Source organism: Mya arenaria, chromosome 9 (genome assembly GCF_026914265.1).
Source record: "Mya arenaria isolate MELC-2E11 chromosome 9, ASM2691426v1".
Lineage (NCBI taxonomy): Eukaryota > Metazoa > Mollusca > Bivalvia > Myida > Myidae > Mya > Mya arenaria.
The window spans coordinates 70165025-70176313 of record NC_069130.1 but is presented as its reverse complement, the minus strand read 5'-3'; the positions used below and the strand labels follow the sequence as shown (position 1 = coordinate 70176313).

General features: G+C 35.5%; 1 pseudogene; it reads right to left on the bottom strand.

The window, feature by feature from the left end:
* Positions 1-5936: 5936 nt before the first annotated feature.
* LOC128246467 (uncharacterized) lies at positions 5937-9250 on the bottom strand (annotated as a pseudogene).
* Positions 9251-11289: the final 2039 nt, after the last annotated feature.

Here is an 11289-nt window from a genome sequence, read left to right as displayed (position 1 = left end):
TTATGAAATTGTTTTATGTGTGGAAATTTGAGGTCCCTAGACGACGCTTATATGTAATAATACATTTTATGCATGGTTAGTAAAAGCAAATTAGTCCCACTGTGTGCTCTTATAATTGGAGAGAAATGTCATTCAACATTAAGAGTGATGTTTGAAACACGACACGTATATGCAATTATGAATATGAGAAGGTTAACAGTAGTTTTGTTGTTGTTATTTTGCCATAAATGGTATTGATACCCGAACATAATCGAACACGGCATTGCCGAAATGTTGCGAAACAGTGGTCATTTTGCCCCAATTTTGTTATACGGAATATATGATTTTTTTTGTTGCCCATTCGACTTAGCAGTGTTAAGTGAACCACTTACAAACTTATTTTCTTAAAATTATTGATCATTGTTAGCCAAATACAATGATTACAGTGCTGTTAGCTTAAAATAAATAATTTGTCACATTTTCGGTGTAATAACAAAAAGCGTTAAAAATGCCGTTTGAAAAATTCAAAACAGTTGTATGCTCTCATAAAATTTGAAAAAGGTTAAACTGCACCAACTTTTTTCATTTTGCCCTCATTGGCATTCAAACGTCAAACAATAACAATTTTCCCCGGACTGAAACCCACTGTGACATATTTGCCATCATTAAACTTGATGCGGGTGGTTGGAATGTCTTGTAAATTGTAAAACAACATATAAATGTATGTGCTTTGCAAATGTGTCGATTGTGTTTGATAAGCACTATACTGAAAATAGAAAAACGTCTGCAAAGTGATTAAATTGCTTTTATTGCTTTCAAAATGTGAAAAGGGTAAAAACATTATTGATTCAAAAAAACAACAACATTTGTTATTGAATGTATGTGTTTTAATTGTCCCATCGTTTGGACTTATTAAGTGTGGTCTTATAAATCGAGGAATGACATGAAACGGTAGTAATTTTCTTCTTTTTTTTGAATCGATAAAACGATTATAAACAATTGATGCAGACATGAGCTACAAAAGTTTCCTAAATGACCAAAATCGTAAAAAATGTCGTTGAAAACAAGCCAAACAGTTGTACACATCATAAATTTGGAAAGGTTTAACTGCACCAACTTTTTTGTTTTGCCCTGACTCAATTTCAAACGGATAACAATAACAGTGTACTTTTGGACTCTTCAATCACGATGACCATATTCGTCACCATTAAACTTACCTGAACAATTGTAATAAGTACTTTGTAGATCGACATTGGAATGGGTATTCCAGCTTTATGAAAAGGTACTTTGAAAATGTAATTCGGATTGGCCAACCCTAGTACAAATTATGTCAAGTGTTCGGAAATCGATTCAAATGTTTTATTGCTTTTAAAACAGAATGAGTTTATGAAAATGTAAAGAATGATGTTTGAAACAAAACAGTTGTATTAGATTTAGAACTTAGAAACTTTGTATCCCAGAGTACATTTTTTTTATTTTTTTTTTATTTTTGTACTTAATGGCCTCCAAAAGGGGGATGTCAATAATTACTCACCAGGCTGCAAAATTACGGTGGCCAAATTAGCGACTATTACACACGGAATTTGTTGTTGGTGATTCGGTATTAGAATAGTTTATTTATCGCATGCAGAATGTTTTGAAAATATATCGAGTTTGGTTGTATATAAGTAACGGGCCTCTAATCGTGAAAAGGGTATAAATATGTCCCGCATACCGGTGGTACGAACTTGCAATAACGCATTACTGGGCCCTTTTGGTCCCAGGTACATCTGAACTCATTCCACCAAGGGAAAATGTATTTGTTTTGTGCGGTTCCAAGCTTATAATAAATAATACATTTTAGTACGGTTTTTAAAAGCAAATTCGTCCCATTGTGTGCTCTTATATTTGACGAGAAATGACATGTAACGCTAAAAATGATGTTTGAGTCTGACAATTGTATGCAATCATGAATTTAGGAAGGTTAACAGTAATTTTGTTGTTGTTAATTTGCCATAAATGGTATATTTAAGCAGAGCATCACCTTGCTTCAAAAGATTAAACGTTTGCGCTGTAGACATATTTGCCTCCATTTTGCTGTACGAAATTGATGGATATTTTTGGTGCCAATTCGTTTTGCAGTTTACAGTGAACCACTTGCAAACTTATTTGCTTAAAAATATATTGGTTATGATTGGCCAAATACAATGATAACAGTGTTGTTTCCTGAAAAGAAATTGGTTGTCACATTTTGCGGTGTAATGACAAAAAGTGTAAGAAATGCCGTTCAAATCAAGCAACAAAGTTGTATGCGATTATAAATTTGGAAAAGGTTTAATTACGACATTTTATTGATTTGTCCTCACTGGCGTTTCAAAGGGAAAACGATAATCTGTTTCTCCGGACGGAAACACGCGGTGACATATTTGCAACCATTAAACTTAACTGATGAAAGGGAACGTGGTGATTTGAATGCTTTTTAACAACATGTAAATTAATGTGCTTGGCAAATGTGTCGATTTTGTTTGATAAGCTCTTATTAAAATAAAGTTAAGCGTTGGCAAAGTGGTAAATTGATGTTGTATTGCTTGCAAAATGACTTAGTTGTATGAAAAGGGTAAAAACAATATTTATATTAAGAGCAAACGTTTGTTATTGTATATTTGACACACTTGTATGATTAAACAGTCCCAGTGTGTGGTCTTATGTAGTGTGGTCCTATTTAGCGAGGAATGACATGAAACGCTAAAACACTTTTGATGCGATCAAAATTTATGCGAACATAATTTTGGAAAAGGTCTAGCAACAATTTTCCAAAATGACCAGAATCGTAAGAAATGTTGTTGGCAAATGCAATCACTTGTTTCCATCGTAAATTCGGAAAGTTAAACTGCACCAACTAGTTCTTTTGCCTAAACTGATTATCAAACGGATAAATATTACATTGTTTTTCGTACTGCAAAATCACGTTGACCATATTTTTCAACATAACATAACATAAGGTTTATTTTCGATGTAAGCATATACAGCTTATTATCGCATACAGAATATTATTACAAACATGCATGAAAATGGAATGTATAACAAATAACATACAAAATGGTAAACCGCAATTATCGCGGGAGTGCGTAAATACATAGCTATATAATATATATCACACAGGAATGTTGATTAAAGAATTTCTCACTTTCAACATTAAATCGGTGAAATGAAAATTTCGGTTTGGCCAACCATACAAAAAAATCAATTGTAAAAAAGTGTACGAAAAGGGATTTAAAAAAATGCAGTTTATTGCTTTCAAAATTACTAATTTATAAATAGAGTATAAAGGTTGTTTGAAAGGAAACAATTGTATAAGATTATGAATATTTAACTGTGAGATTTTTTTGTACAAAATGGCATTCAAACGGTGGGTGTCGATACTTCATCTCCAGGCTGCAAAATTATGGTGGAAATTTAAGCGATTATTAAACATGAAATTTGTTGTTGGTGATTCGGTATTAGAATGTTTAGCCGTGTTATCGACCATTGTACATATATATTGCTGTTGATTCGGTATTACAATGTATTATTAAGTATAACCACATGCTAATGATCTGTTTCGAAATTTTGTCGGTTTTGTTTTACAGCAGATCAAATCCAAACCCATATTCAATGTATGCCAACGTACGAGTTTGATAAAAATTGTTGTGGTCGTTTCAAAAACACTAAAATATATGAAAAAGGAAAAGGATATTGGTCCCGAACAAACTCTTTTGTACTATAATTGCAGTACGGTTTCTAATTGTTTGGTCTAATTTTGCGGGAAATAAGATGAAACGCCTGCGATATATATTTAAGCTAATTAAACAATTAATACGAACTTTTTAAGAGGGCTAAACTTTATATATTTTTGCCCTAAGAGGCACTGAAATGAAGGTAAAAAATGCGTCATCCGAATTCAAAAGTGATAGTGGCCATATTCTCCACATTTAGTCTTAACATTAGTCACGACATTAAACCCTACATAACATGTAGAAACACGTGTGGAAAATGATTAAAATGCGTCCGTTTTGGTTTTTAGATATATACCATTATTAAAAGATATAGGTAAAACAAGTGTTTTTGTCGATGTGGCGGATCCCTAGATGATAGAAAACATACTACCAACACGGAATGAAAACGCATTACGGGGCCTTTTTAGACGCAAGTACAAATGAACTCATTTAAGATAAGGTTAAGGTTATTTTTTTATCAAATACGCTTGTATTTAAAAAAAACATTTGATGAACGGTTTTTTAAAGCGATTTTGTCCCAATATCTTGTACTATCGTTTGTGTTCCATTCGCGAAAAACGACATGAGACGATACTATGGCGATTGCAGTTTTTGAAAAATGTTTAATTGCACGAGCCCTTTTTGATGTCGCGCTTTGCTGCGCAATATCTTTCCAGTTGGCAGGTTTTCCGGATACGACAGGCGATCGGTATTTCAAAAAAAAAATCTAAAACTCTAGGTTTGTATGAACTAACAGCTACTTATAGACATCAATAGAGAAATAAAAAAGGTTAAAACGAAATTTTCCCTCAATGTTTAAAGCTTCGATCTTACTATAAGATTAAACTATATATAATGCAAAGAAGAACTTAATTGCATGAAGATCACTACATGGATGTGCAATACTTTTCAGCTCCACGCGTAGGGCTACGGCGTCCTAGTTACCAGAACCACCCGTGTGCTGTGTGTCTTAATGAGACGAGAATATGTCATTACATGCAATGACGGTGAAATTTCTTGGGGATTTTTTCAGCCCTCCCTTTTAAAAGACTCTTATTCAAGATCAATGAATACACATGTACATGTATAACAATCATTAATTTTGAGTGAAAAACCTTTAACAACTTAATTCATACTGCATTTATTTAAAATACTAATTATTGATAACAAGATTGTAACCGTGTATTGAATAGCTGAAAACGCAAAACAAAGAATTAAGTGATTGGTGAATGCCAAAGAGTTTCCTATGATCTTCAATAGTTTCATAAGGTAGAAAAACGTGTTTTCTGCACATTTCTTTGAAATTAAACTCGTTATTTCATAAGAACCATTGTTTTCGACATTTATTCATCCTTTCTGGTAGATTAAGACAATCGAATTAATTGCGGTAAATCTTATTTGGGAGTGTGCATCTTTAAATAATGCGCGATGTAAGAGCTTGAAGGAAAATGTATAGAACGTGAGAACTATGTGTTTAAGCCAAACTTTTTCAACAACAAAGTTCGGGTAATAGAAGAACGAAAACCAGGCGGTCGGGCATAGGTACTCTACAATTCTGCGTTGCAGTTTTATTCCATGACATAAATTCAAAAGGTTTTCTTTATCTAATTGTTAAAAAACTTCAACAATGGATATATTAGCAGACACAGTGGCAAGTCGTTGATTGAGATCTCGTTCGATACACATGGTAGCTAATCACTTTTAGTGTAAGTGCCAGTAGAGTTTTTTTCATGTAAAAACAAACAACAGAATGTGTCGTTCAAGGTGTATAAGATGCATACCATACTTTTACATTATCAAATGGTTTTAAGTCCTGTTGTATTTTCAAGATAAGCACCAAAGGCACAATTATTATGATCTCACATAGAAATCTAATAATTGAATCTGCAAGTATGATTGTTTTACTGGGGTAAATCAGATCTTGACACATAGGATTCCTTTCCAAGTTAGGTAATACCTATATTTTTGAAAATAGAAAAATCTATGTTCATGGAATAACTTGAGTGACAGAATGCAATGATATTGTTTGGAATATTTTACTGTTTTAAGCAGTGATGAGGAAGTTGAATATGATGTACAGCAGTTCAGCTTTAGGTGCGACATATGTCACCGTTTCTATAGGGCCTGCTCTGTTGATATAATCTAATACTCGTTAAGGGTTATCATTGGAAAAGTCGCACTTCGTCGAACAATACCAGCTCTCAAGGCAACGAATGAACCGAATGACAGTAGTTATTTATTCTTTCTTGTGTGGTTCCCATCTTATACAATTATTCTGTCTGTGTGAGAAATTTAATTTGCAGTTTAGAATCAGTGTATATATGCATGTGTATGTGATAGTTAATTCCCAGTGATTAATATGAATCGCTAACTCTTTCATTAAACGTTTTTGGTCTGGAGTTGAGATTTTCTCATTCTGACGCCATTCATAGTATAAGGGTTGGTAAACAATAAAAAAACAAGACCTTTCGCACATAAATGCTTTCCTTATATAACACATGTAACTCAAAGAAGGCCTATATGTCATCATAACATTGACATGCAGCGTTATTCATGACATATATGATAAAACAACAGCACATTAATCTCATTGATATAAATTATAAACAGATGGAAAGAAATAGCAAGCGATAATCACAATGGTTTTATCGTATGTCAAATCCATACACTTTTTATCGGAGGCGATTTTATTTCAACACCATTAGCATGCGTAGGACAACTACAAACATGGCAAAACATTTTGCGCCGTAACCCACGATCGTAGCACCGTTTACAGGAGGAGTAGCATTGTTACCGGGTGGAGTAACATTATTAAAGGGGCAATCATCGAAGGAACCGTCGCTTGGATTCTCACAAAACGCATAACACGTTTCAACCATCCAGTTAGTGTATTCGACGTTCAGACAGTTATTCCCAATCATTGTTTGACGCTTGAAAACTCTCCTGTTCCTCTTTTGATCATAACCAACAAACTCGTATCTAACGTTCGACAGGTCTCGGCGGTTACGTCCGGGAGGTGGAGGTCCCTGTCCTGGTAAATTTCCACCGTTGGTATTTCCATTCCCTTGCCCCATAATTGGTTCCCCATGGTAGCAGCCGAGCAAGTAAGGGAAATCAGTGGTGGCACGGTATTTGTATCGTCCGTCGGAGTCGATGTGCCCATGGCATTCGTCTAGATCTGATGTGGTCAAATTGTGCCCATTGCCATCCATCGGTCCGTATATCGGATAGCCATCAAAGGCAACGCCGAGGAATTTATTACGCAAGTCATCGCCAGTGTAAATGCAGGCCGGAAGTTTGTGGTAGTGATAGGCCCCGTTTGCTGAGGGATGACCGGAACAGTCATCAAACGTTTCCGCACAGTCACCCTCAACTGCGTTGTTCCCTTGCCCAGTATATGGATTATAAAACGCCGCCCCACTAAGTGACAATCCTATAGCTCCGAGTTTAACGCAAGCCGGAGTTTCCGAAACGGTAGCATGTTTTGGAATGTTGAAGCTATAGTTCTGGTGGCTCGCAGTATTTGGGTTTATTACCCCATCCTCCCTCGAACGTGTGGTTTGGGTAACCATGGTGCTTTATGGTGATGGTGTTGTTTGTATGAACCACGATCTCGATTCCTGCAGCTTGCATGGTCGCAATTTCGTCTGACGTCAAAGCGTCCGTCTGCGCGTAGACCGCTGGAACCCAACAAAGACAACCGATCAAGATGCCCGAAACGAACGCCGTCGAAGACTTCATATCTACCTGCTCGTAAAATAAATTGTTTTTAGAATAACATTGTAATACATATATATTTATTTTTCACATTTCGTGAAAAAAATATTTTTTAATCAGGCTCAGGATCAGTGTGTGTGTATACCACGTGACAAATTGCGGCATAAACGCTACGTCGGAAGGCAATATTTTGCTTCGAATTAAGACTTTAAACAAAGATTACTTCACTATTTCTTCACCATTTTAAATGAAACAAAGCGCAGTCTATGCCGCTTACGGAGCCCCGCCTTCGGTCTTTTACTTTTTGATTGAGAGTTCAGTGTCTTAAAACACCTCGACAAACCTTTTCACACTACGGCCGTCTGACGGAGCACTGTCAAAACATTATTTTGAAAAACAGGTTTGTCGAAGTGTTTGATGAAACTAATCACCTTATCAAACTCCGGTTATAAAACGAATGCGGGGCTATTATGCCCTTTGTTTAATCTAAAATGGTGTAGTAAAGGAAAAGTTATATTTAATTTAAGTCTTCATGTTAAGCGAAATGTTGCCTTCCGACGTAGCATACGTATATGACGTAATTTATCACGTGGTTTACACACATTGAGGATACAGTACACATTTACTTCATATTATAAAAGAACTTAAAAATTATTGACATACATATTATTACTGAAATAATTCATCAGAGAATATATCTATACTTGTTTAGTTAACTCTATTGACGCTTTGGCCTTACTAAAGTACTAACAAAATTAGGGTATGAAAAAACGCCTTTGTCCGAAAGGCCAACCAAACGATTTGTGTAGCTTTGCATCAATACAGAACGGGACAGCATTGTTTTTTCACGGATCTCTTTTATTTAGAAATGATCGATGTAGCAAATTGTCAAATAATCATAATACTATTGCCGCCTCGAACCTACTCAGCAATCAAATTTCAAAGAACACATTTTTTTTTTTTTCAGCGTGTAATATGTTGATTTTTTGAAAATTAAGGAATTTTTGTTTGTAAAATTTCTTCGTCTTTGAACAACTTATTTTCTGTATAATAAAATTTGAAGAATATATGACCCGTTTTTTATCCGCGCAATTCAGTATAAACATTCAGAAAAAAAGACGTAAAAATGTTCTTTTAAAATAATTATTTCATTTTTATTTGTATTTTCCCCCTCTTTTGAACAACTTATTTTCTGTGATGCGGTATAATTTTGGCTCAGTGTACATATATTTTAACAAAATTGTAGACATGAATGTGCCTTGCCTGGACACATTTTAAAAGTGGAATATGAAATATTTTTACTTTATAGGAAAAATGGAAATTTGATATTATAATTGTAATTCTAGTCCAAACAAAAGAGTATGTGACTCGGGTGAATTCAATTTAATCTTGAAATTTAAATCGTAAGAACTGACGACAATCCTTTTTCAGCCGCTGAAAACAATATCTCTTTTTATATTGAACCAGTTCAGGAACACACTATCAAATGATTAATACTTATGTGAAAAACTACACAAACAAGTTCAGTAGCCAAAAGTTTAAACCTTAATTATAAACACGATTTACAAGTTACAAAATATGTATACACCAAAAATCCGTAAAGTTCACGAGTCCTTTAACTACGTTAAATAACTACATTAAATTACATCCTTTTTCTCTGTAAAGAACATATATCTACCTTTTCCCGAAGTCTTTGCGATCAGAATATCCCAGTGAAACAAAGTCCGGTGTTATACATGGAAGTTCTTAATGACGGCCGGAATATTGACCATAAACAATTATATAGTTCACTACCACGTTTTTGTTTGGCTTCATATACTGATCAAAATAATAAAGCAGCGACACACATATGTGAAAGTATGACATCATGGTGTCGTATGATCAAACTACAGCATCAACGTTATATTGTTTGTCGATTAAGCTGGTATTCCATGTGCACGATGTCTGCTTCCGTTTTCCGCGTACGTCAAACCCGAACCAGTGAGACACTGCTGTGTATATTCAATGCGTCATGTTCGCATCCGCTCCGTTTCCGCTGTTCGCGTTTGTGGACATATCCACGGTTCGGCTTAGTTTATTACCATATAAATAGTGACAATAATTATATCTAACAAAACGTTTTTAAACTAGAACGCTAAAAAACATTGTCATGAAGTAAAACATTTAGTTTCAAAAGACGTGGGCACAAAACGAGGTTCAATGACGTGCCGTCTTGATAGCTCACTCGTAGAGCGTCCTCTTGGTGTGAGAAAAGTCCCGGGTTCAAACCCAGACCGCGTCGTACCGTAATACGTTAAACATTGGTATCACCATTGGGGAATTGGGAGAACTCAATACAAATTAACTTGTTCAGCCCAGGAAAGTTGTCTCCCGTGTATCGAATTTTTACATCAGGCACTTTCAAAAACCCAGTTACGTCTCTTCGGAGAGCTAGGGTACTGTATCCGATCCTGCGTGTGCCTCGCTGTAAAACCCAGTTACGTCTCTTCGGAGAGCTAGGGTACTGTATCCGATCCTGCTTGTACCTCGCTGTAAAACCCAGTTACGTCTCTTCGGAGAGCTAGGGTACTGTATCCGATCCTGCTTGTGCCTCGCTGTTTCTTCTGCTTTGCAAATATCTAGATATGTCTGGGAACCGCTGGTATCGCCCGTATTTTGTTTTTGGCCGGCTTACGTCGTCGCCTCTGTAACGGCGTAAACGCTATCGACTGCTATAGCTGTCATCGTAAAACTACCCCCCCCCCGAACCTTCCCTATGACTACGTATACATTGATTTTCTGGTTAATTAACTTCTTAATCTGATATGCCTTACATTGCCATTACATGACGGGACATGCTTGAAAGAAATTAGGTTCTAGTAGAAAATATTGCGTTTTGTTTAAACGGAAGCTGACACCTGCACTTTTTATATGTGGTATAAACTTCTTGCCATAAAATGAAAAAATGCTTTGACTTGGAAACGGACGGATGGTGAAATAATTTGCCCTCAACCCAGGCATTGACATGACGCTAATGAGATGTAATATGTAAACGCTCTCAAATCTCAGCCGTACTTAGGGGCACACTATATAGCTTCACACTTGAAAGGTGTTTTGAACTAATTTGACTTTGACGATCAAATAAAATAAGCATAATTATGATTTGTGTACAGTTAAAATAATTGTATTTTGAAATGAAGCGAAAAATATATCGCTTTGTCATTTTAATTTTGCGCAGTATATTTATGAAACTTTTTCTGTCGCGTTCAAATCGTGACTGTATGTTTATAAATATAAACTGCACAGTAATATTAAGCCTTAATCGTGACAGGATCGCTTTGGTCGACCCACTCTCAATACGGGTAGCAAATAACAATCGACACAATGGGTATATGATATGTTACAAAGCGTCATATAAAGCACGATCTGGGTCACGGTAAGGTGTGTGGTTGTATGGGCGTAAAGTTCAGGAGATGAAACTAGTAGTCAAAAATGTAATATTATTTGCTAAACAACAATTCGTGTTAGTGATCTTCAGTTCGTGTAAACTACGTCGAGGTACGATATTACCATAAAAGGTAATGATGCCGTATGTTTACTGTTAACCTCATCCGAGGTTAAACCAGCAGTAAGGCTGATATAAATTGGTAGCCCACCGACCGTTTACCAAAAGTTTGTGAAATTGATACTTATGTAATGAAACGATTTTCTGTCGTTTTATTAATTAGGAAGAGTCCAGTGTCGGGTTCTTGAGAAGTTGAGTAAAACATACACTCAGACTACGAGAATACCAACTGACTAGACTACCACGTTTAAAAACCTTGTTTGTAACAAATGACGTTAATAGTAATATAGTATAATTGTGTCAGTTGCTAAGATA